Raw genomic sequence first — 19,151 nt, 5'->3', positions numbered from 1 at the left:
ACGCTTTCAACACTACGAGACCGAAGGTGACTTGCTATAGCCAATTCTTTCTTCATTGTACACGCGCGCATCGTTATACTCTAGACAACATCCTCCCTTTGTTGACTACTGACGACAGTTCTATAGCTGATGCACAATGTCACGCCGAAGAGGCTCGTAGGCTTGCTCGTCTGCGTACGGAACCTTCGGTGGATACATCACAGGCAAGATACGACAGCCGCCGCCGTTCCGTTTACTATGCAGTTGGCGGCTACGTGTACTTGTGAAGCCCAGTACGAAAGCGGGGTCTCTGCAGAGAGCTTTTGGCACACCATGATGGCCTTCTTTTTTTAACTGGACGACCTCAGCGAGGTGAACTATGCAATAGCGCATCACCTCCAACGCAGAAGTGCTGCCCGGGATCAAGTAACGCATGGTGCCAAACTCAAACCATGCACTCTGCGCGAGGCCCCGTGACTTGCCCAGCGAGCTTCGTCTGCGCGAGGAGCAGTGTAACGGCGCGTTTTGTATGTACGATTCAGAAGGAAAGTAGCCATGGAAGAGGGGGAGTTTTTTGGCCGGTTTCCCGGCCTCGACCCATATATATATATGTATATGTCACGGTCTTACGTGGACAAACAACGGTCTGATTATGAAACCTGCCGTAGAGGTTAAGGCACTCCGGATTAATTTTGACCTCTTGGCGTTCTTTACTGTGCATCTGAATCTAAGCACATGGGTGGCTTTGCATTTCGCCGCTATGGAACTGCGGCTGCCATGGCGGCCAGTCGAACCCGCGGCCGCGTGCTTAGCAGCGCAACAGGAAAGCCACTCTGCAAGCACGGTGGGTATATATATATATATATATATATATATATATATATATATATGTGTGTGTGTGTGTGTGTGTGTGTGTGTGCGTGCGTGTGTGTACCAGTAAACAAGTGCCAAATTATGGCCAATCCCACGTCTTCACATTGGGGGTCGTTCTTACCTGCGGCAAGTTGTTTTTTGATCCACTTGAATTGCCATTAATTTATCATTTTAATAATTTAATTATTCAGTAGAAGTAACTTCCACTATGTTGTCCTTGGTGTTTGTTGGATTCTTATTATATACATGCATATTGATACATGTATATTGCGTGTTTCTTCTGGACGATGCACGCGGGCGCCCCGACGAAGACGACAAACGCTCTCTGGGTCTCGAGCGTCTGGCTGAACTGGCCAGCGCTGCATTATCCTTTGTAAATATTCTTTTTAAATAGTCTCCAGTTCCTAATCCTTCGGTCGCGTTACATTTTGTTGGAGGTGCGGAAAGCTGGACGGTGCAGGACGGAAATCAGGTGCGGGAGGTGCGGATGGCGCAAAGCAGGACGGTGCGGCCGCTGCGGAGCTCCGTGGCGATCACGGGGAATGGCACCCTCCACCAAAATGTTAGCCTTAACTTTCGTCGATTAGGGCAGATAGTGACCGCGGATCCGGATCATGAGACTGAAATAATCAGAAGAATAAAAATGGGCTGGGGTGCGTTTGGCAGGCATTCTCAAATCATGAACAGCAGGTTGCCATTATTCCTCAAAAGAAAAGTGTATAACAGCTGCGTCTTCCCAGTACTCACGTACGGGGCAGAAACCTCGAGACTTACGAAAAGGGTTCTACTTAAGTTCAGGACGACGCAATTAGCTATGGAAAGAAGAATGATAGGCGTAACATTAAGGGATAAGAAAGAACAGATTGGGTGAGGGAACAAACTCGAGTTAATGACATCGTAGTTGAAATCAAGAAAAATAAATGGGCACGGGCAGGACATGTAATGTGGAGGGAAGATAAGCGATGGTCATTAAGGGTTACTGACTGAATTCCAAGGGAAGGGAAGTGTAGCAGGGGGTGGCAGAAAGTTAGGTGGGCGGATGAGGTTAAGTTTGCAGGGACAACGCGGCCACAATTAGTACATTACCGGAGTGGTTGGAGAAAGTATGGGAGAGGCCTCTGCCCTGCAGTGGGCGTAACTAGGCTGATGATTATGATGATGATGATGATGATGACCTGGAAGCTATACTCCTGCAGGCCTAAACTCCAACGCATTAGCCTGCTATTAGTGAACTCGACTTTGGTGAGATATTCTAAGGGTTCGTGGTCTGTGTGTATACACAAATGTCATTCGTAGAGATATATGTGGCATTTTTTCACTGCCCACACTGCCACCGGACATTCCTTCTTGATAGTCGAGTAATTTCTTTCCGCTTGACTTAATTTTTACTAGCATGCCTTGGATTTCTTTGTCGATGCACTCTTGTAGAGCTATTGGTAATGGGTCTTGCTTGGCATTTATGGGTCTATCAGTAGTTAGTTGCAACCGGCATTCAACGTCTTTGGTTTGCCCAGGCTTGTCTTGTAAGATATCGCCATATCTTGTGGCCATATCTACCATCGTGCGCGCGTATCGGTTGCTTGTGGTAGACATTGGAGTAATAGGTCCTACAATATCAATGGCTATCCTCTGAAATGGTGTGTCGATAGTTGGCATCTTTCCCAACGGTATTTGTCCTACTATACTTTTCGGTATGGTTGTTTGACATTGGTCGCATGACCTTACATTTCTCTGCATGTCACTGTGCACTCCTGGCGAAAAATAAACTCTTTTGTTATTCTTGCTGTCGTTCCTTTCACTCCTTGGTGCCCAGCCATAATAGCATCGTGTGCAAGGTTGAAGAAGTGGTCCGCAGAGTTTTAAGCGCTACCAATCGTAAGCATTCTCTTCCAGACGAGAATAGGCAACGTCTATATAATATCCCATCATGCATCTCAAACTCAAATGAAGTGCGAGTTCTCGTTCTCTTGAATGGGGTCCCCACTTTTTCAATATACTTTTGTATGGATTCATCTTGTCTCTGTTTTTTGGAACGGTCGGCATGAGTGACGTCTAGGATTTACATATCAGGTACCTTCAACGGCCGTAGAGGTCGGCTTGCCCTAGCCGCTCTCATTTGCACTGCCAATTCAACTATGTCATGCTTCTTGTTTTTGGTGCATGTATATCCTTGGCGGGTATAATTGTTCCTGTCGTCATGGCCAGATCGCGTGGTGATCTCATCTGTGTCATTGCTGATCATTGACCGTGCATGTGTCGTTGACCTTGTTAGCGGCCACTGGGGGTCGGGATCATCAACGCGCCTTATTCCAGGCACGTTCCCTAATATAAGGTCGTATAGTGGCTCTTCTAGACATTTTGCTGTCACGAGACCCGTATAGTACGGTGTTGACAGGAAAATCCTGGCCTCTTGGAGCCACCTAGTCGTTCCGTCCACAAGGACTACCGATGTTTGCTCGCCAGTGAATTCGGCATAATCCAAAAATCTTCTTACTAGCACTGTATTTGTGCCACTATCTCCCAGTACGAAAACTCGTCTTCCTTTTATCTCGCTATCAACTACTGGCATATTCGGCCCGGCTTCATCTGTCCTGTGTTCTTGCTTGACCTCAATACTCATTGTCTTCCAGTCATATATATCAGCTTTCATGCCACCTTCTTGGTCCTTTGGATAAAGGGCACAAGCTGTCCTGCCTTGATATGCTTTGCACACGTCAGCCCTGTGTCCTTTCCTGTGGCATATCTGACATCCTTGCGCTTCTCCGCGATCAGCCCCACCCGTGCAGTCCGCAGCTCGATAGCCCAGCCGGTTCCAGAGGAAACACCTTTGAGACGGCCTTGTCTTTACACCGGAAGCCTTTTCTTCGCGAGGGAACACTTGCGTCTGGCAACGATCATCCATCGTTCTCCCCAAGTTTTTCATGTCTTGTGCTTCTATGAACTGGTCGGCAAATGACGCGTATTCTCCTTTAGTCTTTAGGTTACGTTCCTTCTGAAAGATTGCCAGCTTCGAACTACAACACGTAAGGAACTGCATCGTTACTACACGATCTCTTACTCCATCGTATATTTTTTCGGTGTTGGAGATGTCTATCCATCAATCGAAGTAGTTAGCTATACGCGATGCGAACTGCTTCGCCGTTTCCACATCATACGGTTTTGTACTTCTGAACATTTCTCCTAAATCCCTCCACTGTCAATCTAAACGTATGGAGTAGGATGCTTTTCACCTTGTCATAGTCCAATGATTCTGATGTTGGCATTCTGCCACGCACGCTCAATGCTTCTCCTGAGAAGCAGACTTAACGCAGTTGCCCATTCATTCTTGTTCGAACCCTGACCGAGGGCTATCCGTTCGAATCGTTGTAGGTAAGCGTCGAAGTCGTCCCTCTTGTCATCAATAGGCACCATTAGTTCTCTAGTGCATATTTACTGCGTGCGGGTCGACCCTGTTTCTGACGATACCGAACGTGACTCATCTGCTGAGTTATGTGCATTGGATTCAACTATTCATAACTTCAGTTCTAATCTCTCCTTTTTTATGTGTTCTTTTTTCTTATCTAACTGTGCTCGTCTATCGGCCCACGCATGTCCTTCGTGTGCCATCTCACGTGACGCCACCCTCTCATCACGCAAGACGTTAGCGAGTTCTTCACCCTTGAGACCAGTCTTTTCCGCAACGTTACATAACTTGTTAAAATCCATGACTCGCGCTGCTCGACAATCATAACGCTAAGTATCCTGGCAGCCTCGCCAATATTTTGTCACGGTTACCGGCGCACGAGACATGAATCTGGACCGACAAACCAAACACAATGTATCACATCGATAAGTCCCCATCAAATCTACAACCATCCGCAACAATTGTTACACTGAGTTTCACCTCGCTCCTTCCCACTAATATCTTTCCCGAGTTCTTAAATTGTTTTATATGTTCTCACAACGTCACGTGCGGTATGGCGCTTACATCTCTGAGTCGGTGTAGGCCTTTCGCATTGCTCGGTGGACTACTGGCATCTCTGCTGAGGGTTGTCTTCGTATAATAGGCCTGGTTTGTCGAGCGTAGTCGTCGGTGAGGGCGAGGTTATCCCCATAGCATAGGATGGGGCTGTTATCCTCGGACCAAGCCTTTGCTCGCGACAGCCGTGCACAGCCGCGGGCGTAGAGGATCAAACCCGACTGGCGCAGAGCTACCGGTGTCCTCCTTCTGTTCAACTCTTCAATCTCGACGTCCTTCGTTCAGCGCCTTCTTCGCCCAGTGTTCTAGCCGACTTCTTCCTTCTTCTGTTTTAGCGTTGCTCTGCGATTTTTCACCTCACTCCTTCCAGGCCACGTCAGCCTTCTTGCACTTCCATGACTCACTCTTCTTCTGACAGCTTGTGACAATATGCACGTGTGCGTGTTTTGTATGTGTCTGTGCGTATTTAGGGGTTGCCAAAGCTCATCGGGCCACGTTCCTCCCTCCCCTGGGCACAATAATGTCTCCGCCTGTGTTACAATGATTGCTTCTCCAAGAACTCTGACGCAACATTGCAGGTATTCCATATGTCATCCCTCAAATAGCAGAAAATGAATGCTTCTATTTTTACGTGGGAAGACGTAGACAAGAAGCTATATGCAAGTATATCTGTAAAATGAATATGCTGCACTTTGCCAAAGACGACATCCCGCGCTAGCCTCCAGTTGTAGTCGTCTTGACACCAATGGCCTCTTTGTAACCATGAACACTGGTGCACAGCAATATACTGAGTTACATTATAATTTGCTGACACGCATCCAACCTCGCCCCTTAACATACTCCAAACCTTCACAACCTTCGGGATTTCGGAACTTCGAATGTTGTGGCTAATGCTACTGTTCAAGCCCAGCTTTTCACTAGCCACTAATAGAAATACGCTGTTCGTTAAAAAAAGACTCTGGCAATGATTACATAGCATGAATGGTATCCGACAGAACTCAGTTACACGGACAAAATGGGATGACGGTCCCTTTTTGTCCATGTCCGTAAATTCTGCTGAGAGCTATTTGTGCTACGTGCAACCAGCGGGCTCAAGCAAACTATTCGAAAGGTTACGTATCAATATTCGGAACACTAACAACTGTCAAGCGAAATAAAGGGAAAGCATGCATATTTTATTATACGAAGCTGCTCAACAAAAAAATATTCTTACCATTTCGGTCCTACTTCGTAGTGCTGCGCATATACGTATCGACCACGTTCAGTTCTTCTTATTTCAGCATATATACACCTATGATGGTGTGCTTTTGGTCCCACATCAAAACTTCTATAGCGACTCCATACTTTCTCGTGCGTATCCAGAAACTGAATAAAATCGGATGAATACTGGTTGAAATACAACATTTGAGTAACTGTGTCAGTGGAATAATAAATTCAAGGGACTAACAACCATGACATAGACATAAAAGATGGGGGCATCGGACATCGTGTAGCGTCACCAACCTTTGATTTCAGAGGAGATTGCAACGGCAATATGGGCGACTGATAAAAAGCAAAAGGAAACCGTGAGAATGCGAAAATTGACTCTCAAATAATTTTTAGTGGCATGTCGTGTAGAAAAATCTGGGCTACAATTTTACACTAGACCATATTTAATTACGACAACTGTGGAACGAAAATACTAGTGGTCTATAGCCAACGGTTTAGAAGATGGCCAAACATTCCGGTTGAAAGTATATAATTTAGGGAGAAGATGCAGGTTTTCTGTTGGCTCTCTGAGACTAACAAACATGCGCGCGTCGCTTTTCCATATTTTCGGCCATTGCATAGCCACGCTCACGACTGTGGCAGCTTTCTTGCCTTCATGTAACATTCCAGCTGCCTGTTTCAAAAGGCCACCGTTTACCTACACGATATACAGCATTTTCAGTTATTCAATAATTTAATTTGTTTGTCAATATTACCGTACTGATAGAAAAAGCTGTTGTGCTAGTAGCGAAAGGCTAGTGTCGGCCCACAGTCAATATACTAGCAGCCACAAGATTTAGTACATTTATTTATTTATTTATTGTACAATACTGCCGCTCTCAACCGATAGCCTAGCAGACGGGCATGAACGCTTTCTTTTCCGTACCTAAATACACGTGCGAGCTACACAAAGATTGAAAAAGCAAGGATATTCAACAAAATACAAAAGATAAGGTAGATACAGTATACGAATAGACCACTAAACAACGCAGAGTAAAATGAACAACAACCGGGGCACATCATAGACAAAGCAAAATCGTGAAATATTTGGGAGAAAACAAGTGTATACAATTTTTTTTAAGTACTGTCAGTTTAACATAATGAGAGTAGGGAACAAACATCACAAGTCATTAATAATCTCTTGTGATGAACTCCAGCTGTGAAACGAACTGGGATAAAAAATCCGTTGCTGTTAATGATTAGTTAAGTTCATTCCATTCTCTGATTACGCGAGGAAAGAATGAGTACCTGAATGCGCCTTTAGAAAAGGAATACTCGGTTAGCGTATGCTCGCGTTGATACCCCGTTTTTTTTTTTTTTAGATTGCGAATATGAAGTGCACTGGGTGATGTCAATTTTCTACTGACGATGCAGAATTTGAAACAGGAATTTTATTCGACCTTGTTTTGCTCTCGTCGAAAATGTGTTGAGCCCTGGGGAAGCGAAGAGACGTGCAGGTGACTCAGAGGAACCATATTTGCTATAAGTGAACTTTGCCGTTTTTCTTTGTACGGCTTCAAGTTTAGCTATGTTAGTTGCTGTGTAAGGAAATCAAATTGTGTTAGCGTATTCTAATATAGGTCTCACAAATGTTCTGTAGGCCAGAAGCTTAATGTTCGTTGGAGCGATCTTTAGGCGTCTATTTAGATAAAATAGCTCTCGCAGTGCAGCAGTTGTAATATTAGTTACGTATGTTTCCCAATTGAGGTTTAATGTCAGCGTTATTCCTAAATATTTCTGTTGCTCAACCTTCGAATGAGGCGTGCCATTAACGATATAGGTGAAATGAGAGGGTTGCTTTCTTCTTGTTATTGTCATTGCAACTGATTTATTGACGTTAATCGACATTTGCCACTGGGAGCACCACTCGGCTAGTGTGTTAAGGGAATCAGAAAGATCGAGATGGTCGTTATGGCGGTTAGTTCTTTATATATCACGCAATCATCCGCGAAGAGTTTGATTTTGCACGCTATATTACTGGTTATATCGTTAATAACGATCAGAAATAACAGCGGCTCGAGTACCGAGCCTTGTGGTACTCCAGATGTCACAGGAACGACATCAGATAGCATATGGTCAAGCATAACAAATTGTGAGTGGTGTGTTAGAAAAGCTGTTATCCAACCAGAAACTTCTCCCTTCCAGATAGCTTGCTCCACTTTTGCAATTATCTTAGTGTGACTCACACAATCAAAAGCTTTAGATAAGTGAAGTAAAATTATGTGAACTTGAGAACGATTATTAATACTAAGAGCAAGGTCATGAACTACCTCTGCTAGTTGAGTCATGGTTGATAAGCCAGATCGAAAACTGCTGGTGAGGCGATAGGATATTTTCGTGCTCTAGAAACACTGTCATGTGTTTTAAAATGACGTGTTCTAGTATTTGGATGAAGTGCTTTGAGAGATATGGGTCTGAGATTAGGAACATTATTTTTCTCTCCTTTCTTGTGAATCGGTATTATTTTAGCCTTTTTCCAGTTGTGTGGTAGATTAGTAGTTGCTAGTGGCTTAGGAAAAATCTGTCCCAGATATCTACTGCACCACTCAGCATATTTTTTTAGCAATTCGTTTAGGATTTCGTCAGGGCCCTTTGCTTTCTTAGGGTCATTGTTGAGGAGAAGATTGTGGATTCCGGCGTCCTTTATTATTAGGGGATCAAGCACTGAGGTGCAGGATGGTGGAAGAGGGGGAAGTGTACCATTGCCTTCCGTGAAGACTGGCTTGGAATAAATCGTTATATTTATTTGCCGTTGCACTTTGTTTCCTCTTCAGTTAGTTTGGTTGTTGTCTGCTCGGTACTGCGCAGATGTTCCCGGAATATTTGTGGGCTATTTTTTAGGAAGCTAGCAAGAGTGACACTGTAGTAGTATTGTTCCGAATCTTTCAGTTTCTGCTTGAAATGCAAAACTGCAGATTTTAATTTCAAGGTTGCAGATGGTTTTGGGTTATTCTTGTTTGCCTTACAAAGCCAATTTGCGCGCCCTTTAGCATGGATGACTTCGCGTGTGATCCATGGATTCTTAAGGAGCTGTTTTTTCGTTTGCATTGGAATATAATTAGTTATACAGTGCAGGACAATGCTTTTAAAATGTAGCCACAATGCATCTACCTCAGTGGATTCCTGAGATGCCTTTTCCAAAAAAGGGATCGAATTCATGCGACAGATAAGTTAGTATGCTGGCGTCATCTGCATTATGAAAGTTAAAAAAAACTTTTTAGTGTAGACAGAGTAGTAATACAATGATCAAGCTGGAATGTGCACATACGTATACTGTGATCGGATATCCCTTCGATAATGTCCAGTCGTACTTGACTTGTGGAAAAATGGTTGCTAAGAAATATGAGGTCGAGGATATTTTTCGTTGAGCCTTGAACACGAGTAGGACGAGTGGCAAGTTGATGTAGGTTAAAATTTAGCATTAAATCTGTTAGCACTTCTGAGGCTTCTGATGTGCGATGCATTGTGGGCCAGTCTATGTCAGCAAGGCTAAAGTCTCCCGCAAGAATAATCCTCGATTGATGGACATGACGCTGCATATATTCTTGAATTGCTGAAAGGCATGCACGGTCAGAGGAAGGCCTCCGATAAAGGCAACCGGTTACAATTGACGTCCCGTCGCATAAAAGTTTGCAGAAAATGGCCTCAGTGTTGTCCACCTCGGGAAGAAGAACAAAGCGGAGGAAGTTTTTTTTTATCAGTAAGGTAACTCCTCCAACCCGTGAATCTCAGTCTTTTCGGATGATTGTGTAGTTTTGCGGAGCAATCTCGTGGTCGAATTTTGCGGATGATAGCCATATTTACGTGATGGCTACGATATCGGGCTCGCGGTTGACTACAAGGCTTTCCAAGGCTTCTGTTTTATTTCGGCCACTGCGGGCGTTTATATTTATCAATTTTTAATCTTTTGATTGTGCGGCTTGTGCCGCTTGTGCGGCTTGTGTGGCTCGGCGGGTTATTCGGCGGTTTGTTTCTGTGTCGTCTTTTGCATCGGTGCTTTGTCCTTCTTCTTTTCGTCCCAAATATATGCGCGTTTGTTAATGCAAAGCTTGTCAAAAGAAAGTGATATTTTTCTTTTTCTTACAGTTTGATTTTGTACTATCCCAAAGTTTCTTCTCTATGTCTCTTATTCCTTTAGAGAAGTCTTCACAAATTATGTAGTCAGTTGTTTTTAGTTTGAAACCTCGGCTTAAGATTGCTACATGTTCTCTGTAGTCAAGTGACTTCATTATCACCGGTCGTGTTTTTTTCTGTGGCGCGTTACTCCAACCTATGTGTACGCTCGATGGCAAATTTTTCTAGTCCAAGGGTGTCTTGGATAATGGATTTGTTCACAGTGTGCTCTAACGACTCGCTAGTTTCATCGTCTTTTTTTTTTCCTTTGGGCCATAGATAATTAGGTTAGATTGCCTACTGCGGCTTTCTAGGCTGTCAATTTTTTGTTGAAGTGTGTCTATAACTTCGCTCATATAGGCTATTTCTTGTTAACAGCTATAAACTCTATTTTCAAGGACTGCAAGGATCATATCTACTTATCTGCTTCATATATACTACATATATACTACATATATATACATATCTACTACATATCATACTACATATCTACTTCCTAGTGATAAAATTCAAAACAATTTCGTGACCACACACACACTTGCAGCTTATGAAAAATACAGTAAATTATGCGTACCAGTATAATGCATGAAAAGAAAGGGTTATGTGCAAGTGTTTTTAGGAGTGTGGAATCAGATACCATAAGAAATTGCGAAGCATAGCACCAAAAATGAATCAAGTCAGTTTAGATAGATACAACTTTTTGATAGCGAATGCAAAATTGTTCGCTATTTTTACTTCCTGAGGTATTGAACTACCTATTTTGGCACCCTGAAACTCCGTCAATCGCTGATCGTACGTCTTACAAGGGACTGGTAAGTTAAAACTTATATTTGTTGCATTGCTTCTATTTCGATTAGGTATTAGCAACAAGTCCGGCAAAAATGACTGATTTAGGTGTATATAGTTATTCAGAATACCAAATTTCATTTCGCATGCCAGGAGCAATGGTAGTATGCCGTGAAGCCTAACCAGCGCAGTGTTATTATCATGTGGGCTTCTGTATGTAATAATAGGCAACGCGCTTTTTTGTAACCGAATAATCGTATCTATGTAGGTTTTGTACCTACCAGTCAACAGCTCACAGGAGTATACGATATGGCAGTGGAAAAGAGAAAAGTAGGTAATCTTACATATCTTAACGTTAAAGCGTGCTCTACATTTAATTAGTACTTCGCAAGCAGAAGCTAGATTCCAGTATATATTGGATATATGCGGTCTGCAGTTCATATGTAATCTAATACGACTCTCTTAAGTATATTATGCTAAGTGTTCTATAGTACTACCTTCACGATAAATTAATATACCTGTCACGTTTACAGTATCAAGGGTGGAATATCACTTTGAAGAAGTACTCACAAAGTACGGAACACCAGACCAGACGAGAGAGAACTATGTTTACAGAAAGGCAGAGAAGTCAGCCTGAGCTCTAACTTGCTCTGGCCTGCTACTCTAGGCTGGAGAAAAGGCACGGGGAGGCAAAGCGCTGATGAATGATGACGATGGTATAAGGAACAGATGCGTATACACAAATTCACAGAGTTGTAGCATCTCTACAGCCGTGCGTCCAGCCCAGTGTTTTGGAGAAAAGCTATAGCGACACTTGTTATCAGGGCTGCGCTGTTTACATTAGGCCAATGACCTAAAAGAAACTCTAGGGTGGTTGCTTGGGCTAGTTGGTAATCCACGAACAAAAATAACGTACAGCGCGAAGGACAAGGACTGCGATATACGACATACACAGCGCTGTCCTCCAACAATATTGTTGGAAGACATTGTTCGAAGACATATTGTTGGAAATATTGTTGGAAGACAGCGCTGTGTATGTCGTATATCGCAGTCCTTGTCCTTCGCGCTGTACGTTATTTTTAAAAGAAACTTGATTGATAGCGGCTTTTTATGAATCTGCATTGGAAGAGATCAGTTACTGTAATTCTTGTGCGTACGCGGGTCACACGCAAAATATATGATAAAGTGTTTCTGGCACCCCACAGTATTCACAGATTGGGCTAGATTCACTGCCACCTATAATATGTCTATAACGGTTGGTGAATGCGACACCAAGGCGAATGCGGTGCACCATGCTCGTTTGGCTTCTTTTGAGCTTGTGAGGCATAAGAAATTTCATTTCTTGGCCCCATTTGTGTACTCGCAGGCGTCGTCGATCAGGATCGGTCTAGGGTTCCAATGTACGGTTGCGTAATTCGCGACGAAGTAGGGCGTTTGTGCCTGTTCGTGAGAACGGAATGCTTACTTCAAAAGCATTATCTAAAGTAGTTTTCCCTTCAGCGTCCGCCTGTTCATTTCTTATCACGCCACAGTGTGAAGGTATCCACTGAAAGGTGACATTGTGGCCATATCTAGTTGCGTGGTCGACATGCTCTGTAGTTTCTTGGCCATGGATTATGGGCCGCGTCTGAGGACACAGTCAACCGTTTGAAGAGCTGGCTTGCAATCGCAGAATATCTTCCATGCGTGAGGAGGCTCCTCGAAGAGAAATTGAAGTGCCTCCCAGATAGCAACGAGTTCTGCGGCAGTTGATGTTGATCCATGGTCCAATTGAAACCGCCGAGCGATGAACTTATGTGGAATGACGAAAGCTGCAGTGGAGGTATATGGTGTGACAGAGCCATCGGTATACACGTGTACAGTATCTCGGTCGCCTGCAGAAATGTGCAGCAGGGTAAGTTGCTTGAGGCCAATAGATGTAACGGGTGACTTTTTAGTAATCCCAGGGATCTGCAATGTAACGAAAAGTTTAGGCAGAACGCACGGTGGTATTCTTGGAATACAGGCGGGCGAAAACCTTGACGGCAGAACACTCTGATGACGCGTTATAGTGCTTCAAAAGCTTAAACCTGGGTAGGTGGCAGGGAGCTATGACAGAGGATGGTGCCTTGGTCGGGTCAACACGCGAAGGTACATTCGAAGAGGCTCGTAGAGCAATTATACCCCAATAGGACAAGCACGAGCTTCCGCTATTCTTCCATTGGTTGACGTGCATCGAGGGAGGCCCAAACGCGTGCGCAATGCTTGAGATTGAATGCTCTCCAGCGCACGCACAAAGCTAAGTCCCATGCTTGAGAGCGCCAGGATGCTGCACCTTATATACCCTACGAATAGTTCAAGCTGTCGGTCGACGTCCCCGGAACTGAGCCAGGCTGTCCAGTCAGTCTCGCTGCTGACGGGGGGATGCGAAAACGGGAGCGAGGTGCATTCCCACATTATGTGTGTGAGTGTTCCTGTTTCTGAAGAGAGCCTACATTGGTCGCTTTCCTTGCCCCCTGTGATTTTGTTAATGTAATTTGGGTGTGGGTATGTGTTTGTCTGAAGTCGCCGAAACGCGACCGCTTGCGTTTTATCGAGTTGCTTGGCCGGTGGTGGGAGCGCGCGGCGCCTCAAGCGATACCTATGGGCTATTTCATGATATGTCTTGCAGGGTTCCTCGTGTCTCTCCTCCTCATTCATGCCGTCCGCATGCGTGGACGAGGCTTGGCGCGCGAGATCTCGAGCCAAACTCTGAGCCGACGCATTGCCGGGCACAGCCGCATGAGCGGGGTTCCACACGAGGGTTTTCAAGCCGCTTAGTGGGCGTCGTGGGAGGACATGGTATGCCTGTTTGGAAATTCTACCGCGGAACTAATTGCCGATGGCCTGCTTGCTGTTGCTTATGACGGTATTCGCTTCCGCATGCATGGCCATCGCAATCGCGGTTTCCTCCGCTTCCACCACTCGGCCAGCCGTGATTGTTGGGTGTTCTATCAATCCTCCGTTGTGATCCGCTACCACCGCGGTCATGAGGTCGCCGCGAGGGTGTCTGGCTGCGTCTGTGTAGACCACTCCATCTTGCGAGCCATAGCGTCTCCAAATGGCTTCACTACGGGCCTGCCGACGGCTCTGATAGGAACTCGGGGTCCATGTTGCGGGGTAGACGTGGGGCATAAATATGCCCCCTGACCTTTCGCGGAATCGTCATGTACTCTCTAACCTCGGGGATAGCCTCGAGATTGAGGTTCTGGAGGACTGTGCGGCCAGCCGGGGTTAGCGAGAGACGACGGATTCGGGCTGTGTGGTGAGCGTCTAAGAGCTCCTCGATCGTGTTGTGCATGCCTAAGGCCTCTAGCCTTGCGGTAGCCGCGTGGTCCGGAAAGCGCAGGCTTGCCTTTGTGCTTCGTCTGATCATTGTGTTTAATTTAGCTAAGTCCGTGGCTGCGAGTTCGACATATGGTGTTGAGTACATGGTTCTGCTGGTTATGTATGCCTGCACAAGCAGAAGCAGATCGCCCTCACCCATGCCGTGGTGCCGATTAGCCACCCGGCGAATGAGCTGTAAGGTTAGCCGGCAGCGCAGCGTGTTTTGAAAGTCTAGCCCCAATATTTTTACACTGGGGCGCTGCGGGATGGTAAGTTGTCCGACCTTAAGTTCAAGGAAGCACCTTCTCCGTGGTAATCCCCTGGGACAGCTACTTCTGCCGCGCTTGATCAGGAGGTATTCGGACTTTTCCGGTGAGCACATCAGCCGCCTCGACTGCGCATAAGCTTGTACGACGTCGATGCCGCGTTGCATGGTCTCTTGAAGAGCTTGTGGATCATCTGCCTCTTCCTCTGTGCCACTGCCCAGAGTGTTGAGCGTGGTCGAAGCCCTCAGAATCTCTCTACTATCTTGTACGACTAGACATAGGGCACGTTTCTGTGAGTACCGGGTCACGTTGGTATATAGTACAGGTGTATCCGATGGGTCAACCCCACAAATAGTCGAGTGAGGGCTTGTGCCCTTGCCTGTCTTCGGCCGTTATGACGGTCAGGGTACATACGTAGGGCAGTTTGGGCGACGTGAACTTTGTTTGTTAAGATGAACTTTGTTAAGATGACCTTCGACTAGATCGCGGAGGCTATTGTGCACCCCGAGACACAATCGGATCTGAGTGGACGCATGTTTGGGTTGACCGGGCAGCTGAAAGTGTTCTCATTGTCAGCTGATTATGAACCAATGCTAGTAAAGTAGGCATCAAGCGTTTCGTCACATTTCGCATCAACTTGTTCCAGGTTGATTTGCTTTTACACCTGCTCATCTGTTACGCCTTTTACCAACTCCCATTTCTTTTACTATTGCCTTGAGCCTGTTGTATTAACAAAGTGTCGTATTATTTCTCCGCCTCCGGATTACAGCCAAGACTTGGTTACGAGAGATTCGGAATTTTCGAAGATAGTAGTCCCATTATGGAGCAGGCGCTCCATATTGGTGGACTCCGGAATAATTTAAACCATCTGGGTTTCTTTACCACACGCGTTTAGTGCATCGTAGGCGTCTTTTTTATCATTTTACCTCCCATCGAAATGCGGACGACGTTTCTGGAATTTCATCCCGTAGGCTCGGGCATATATCAGCGCACCGCGAAAGGCACTAAATAACCACGGCGGGTCGAAGTGGTCACCGTCATCTCATTCAAAGCTAAAATGAGCAAGTCGCGACAGTTGTCGTGCCCAGGTTTTTAATTCGCACGGCGATGATGAACCCGCGACTGGAGCTGGAATAATCCCAAACAATATTGTTGAAGGTGCTTCATTCAAATTCATATTACACCCAGTGGCGTGTAAGACGGGTAAAATCCACCACTCGGCCAGCCAACCAGAGTGTTGCTCGGCAGAAGTTCATTCAGGCAGCTACAGTTGATGGGGAAGAAACTAGATGAATATAACACCAACAGTCTCCAAAAAGCAGTCTAGCAGTCTCATACCACCAACTTCGCAATAATTGGGTGTCCTTGTAAGAACATAGAACTCCAGAGTTTCCGAGCCTATTTTCCCTGCAGGTACGTGGCGTTGGAACTCGGCTGCTTCCCAGAAAAACGGCGGATGTTCAATGATTTAATCAAACCTGTGGTAGGGCAACGGGCGCCCAGAGATCCTCGAAAATCTCAATTGAAATCAGAGCTCACATAGATAAGATGACAACTTAGATAAATAACCGTTCAAACGCCAGGCCGTGCTACATCCCTATCCATTGTTAAAACTCGGTGAGTTTTCAGCAGCACCAGCATTCGAACCTAGTGCTTCTCGCATGCGAGGCGCACGCTCTAGCACTCCACCACCGCTGCGATCAGAAGCGAAAACTGAACTTCAACTATAAAAAACATTAACCTGCCGTGGTGGTGTAGTAGCTTTGATATTCATTTGCGAAGTCCGAGGTTGGGGGATCGAATCCCCGAGGCCGCCGCAATTTGATGGTGGCTAAAGGCAAAAACACCCGTGTACCGTGCCTTGGGTGCGCGGTAAAGAAGCGGAAGTGGTCGAAATGACACCGGGGTCCCCGACTGTGGTGTGCCTCATAATTTTATCGTAGTTTTGGCGCGCAAAACCTCAGAACTTATTTGTTTGATTTAAAACAGTAATACGCAGAATACATCATGTGTACTGAATATCAATGTGCTTTCAGACGCGTGACAAGGCTTCGCTAGGGCCATTCACGCTGAGATAGTGTTCATGATGTGATTCCCGTTTTCAGTGGTCCAGGCGGGCGTAGGGTCCATGGCTTGCGTTATTTACTTTAGTGGTCATACATACGTGACTTCTCAGTAAGTGAAAAGAAAAAGAAATTCAAATTAGAATTATTAAAATACATGGCCTTCACTTCTTAACAAAGATTTCAAGGGCAGCCTATTGACTGCGACAATTACCGGCCAAAGGACAACGTACATCTGAATTTTCAAGCAGCGTATGACATCACACTGAAGTTATGTTTGGCCGCCGGAGAAACCACGCATCCCGGCGTTGGCTGCAGTCTAAAACTATTATACGCGACCAAGGAAGCCCACACGTTCGTAATGCAGTTGATGTGCAAACTCTCGTCTCGCGGTCGCGACTGCGCTCGACTGTTAGGTGCAGGCGCGCTGCACAAAACGAGGATGGGTAAACTAGGCAAGTAGCCAGAAAGCGAGAAGAAGGCAGAAATTCAAATAGGTTCACACAGAATAGAAGTTTGGCTTACTATAGCAAACACATTTCACGGTGCGTAATATTCGTCTCATCCACCAGGTTTTACCATATTTTGCCCCACGTACAGGCCTAGTGCATCTGGCGCTGTGCTGCTGAACATGAACTCGCAGTTTCTATTCATGGCCGCGGCCGCCATATTGAAGTAGAAATATTATGCAATGGAATGTGGTGCAATGCACTTTGCCCTTTAATGCACCCAAGTGGCAAAGCTTTTTCCGGAGCCCTACAAAGTGGAGTCTCGTCATCCAATGAGAAGTTTCAGAATATAAACGCAATATTCGAAATAAATTTTCATTCGCTTTCTTCTCAGCTTTAGTTCGAGACAGTGAATGTCTGTGCAGGTTAACTTTAATACCAATAAACAATTTGGCGATTTCCGCGAGCCAACTAGCTAGAACTTGAGAGAGGAATATTATGATATACTGATTTGCTGGAGCCTTTCAACTTAGTCAAGTGCATCGGTTTTCTGAAGAAAAGCGTGGTACATGTGAAATAAAATAATAGGAGGGGCTGGGGAGGGTGAAGACACAAATATTCTAAGATTTCAAGTGACTGACAGAAATGTTTACGTGTAATTAAATTTTGCTTGGAATGGATGCGCATAAAAAATGGGGATTTAGTCAACAGTTCGAGCAAAGGAGCAATATTACTGCAGTAACAAAAACATTAAAGTGTTTATTGTCTCCCAGGAACCACACTTCTGCCTGATTGCACAAAAGCAAGCACAATGTGAAGAATGAACGGAACAATCAAAAGGCTAAGACTTCTTTGCCTACATATTTATGCTTACGTGCTTAAGGTCTTGAAGAGTAGCGCTGTTAGCCACAACAGCCAAACTTATCAAGAACACAAACTTCACAGCACACATTGGCGTTGAGATTGTAACCTGGAACCTCCACAGAAACCTTTAAAGTGTGCCTTAAATATTTTTGTGACGGTTGTCTTTTTTCAGAATTTTTTACACAAGACGTAACTTGTCCAACATGCGGTTTATTTTTTTCTAGAGTCATTCTTGCTCTAAAAATAAATCGCACAAAGCATTCTCTTCAAATTTCGAACCTACGTCTGGAAGCACGAAATGCATACAGGTGCACATATTCAAGTTGAAAGGCATACTCCTCATATATTGGGGAGAGAACTTGTGTTAGCCATGGAAAAACGCTTCTGCGAAAAACACCAGCTGTGTATCCAAGAATTGCCTAGCTTGTTTCTTATTGCACGGTGTGGCTACATTTAGAAAAAGTCATGAGTCAACTTTCAGAAAACAGCAGTTCCTATTTTCCAACCTATCTGGCTTATCGCATTGTTGGTTTGCTTCCTCGGAGAGCTCTGCATATACCGACTCCTGTTTCTATATTTATCTCGATATTATTGCGCTCAAGAAATAGCCCTGCTTTCAATGTGTGCTCAGTCCTACAGCACTGCGATTTGCAGAGTGCCACGCATATTTTGTTCCTTCGCTGAGAAGCTCTAACATAGAAACACTAACACACTTAACTGAGAGTAAGGGTTGGAAGAAGGCATTCATGTAAGTCGTATAGGGACATGTTTGGTTAACTGAAGCGCGAATGAAACATCAAATTTCGGGCTGAACAACTGGCGCGTTTGTGCTACAGTTTAGCGCGGATGGGGGTAGATTGCTTATTTATTTATTGTAGCTTACATGTCTAGTAATGAATAAAATTAATGGGGTAACATATAGATATAAGATACCATGAAAGTAAATAAAGAGGCGATGTGAATGCGCAAGTGTCATCTACATTATCGAACACATAGAAACGTAACAAATACAAAAAATAGTCCCCAGAGAGAATATTATGAGAGAGAGAGAAATAAACTTTATTGTTAGACCAGGCTTCTTGACTCCAAAGACGGGTGGCCCCCTCAGTCCAGGTAGCCATGGCTCGCTGCCGCCGCCCGAGCCCTGTTCACCAACCGCAGCTGGCTGTCAGGGTCTTGCGTCCCCAGCAGAGCCTCCCACAGGTCT

At 45.1% G+C, this 19,151-nt stretch overlaps 1 long non-coding RNA gene across 1 annotated transcript in view; it reads right to left on the bottom strand.

Moving 5' to 3' along the window:
• Nucleotides 1–18,218, bottom strand: part of LOC129385766 (uncharacterized) — a 71,073-nt gene extending 52,855 nt beyond the window's left edge. The window contains exons 1-2 of the long non-coding RNA XR_011895426.1: nucleotides 17,955–18,218; nucleotides 6,024–6,175 (exon numbers count right to left, since the gene is read on the bottom strand). This is a non-coding gene — a long non-coding RNA (uncharacterized lncRNA). The remainder of the gene's footprint in view (nucleotides 1–6,023; nucleotides 6,176–17,954) is intronic.
• Nucleotides 18,219–19,151: the final 933 nt, after the last annotated feature.

The sequence above is a fragment of the Dermacentor andersoni genome, chromosome 7, assembly GCF_023375885.2.
Source record: "Dermacentor andersoni chromosome 7, qqDerAnde1_hic_scaffold, whole genome shotgun sequence".
In the NCBI taxonomy this organism is placed as follows: domain Eukaryota; kingdom Metazoa; phylum Arthropoda; class Arachnida; order Ixodida; family Ixodidae; genus Dermacentor; species Dermacentor andersoni.
Note: the sequence above shows the minus strand (reverse complement) of the source record. Positions and strands in the feature narration are given on the sequence as shown.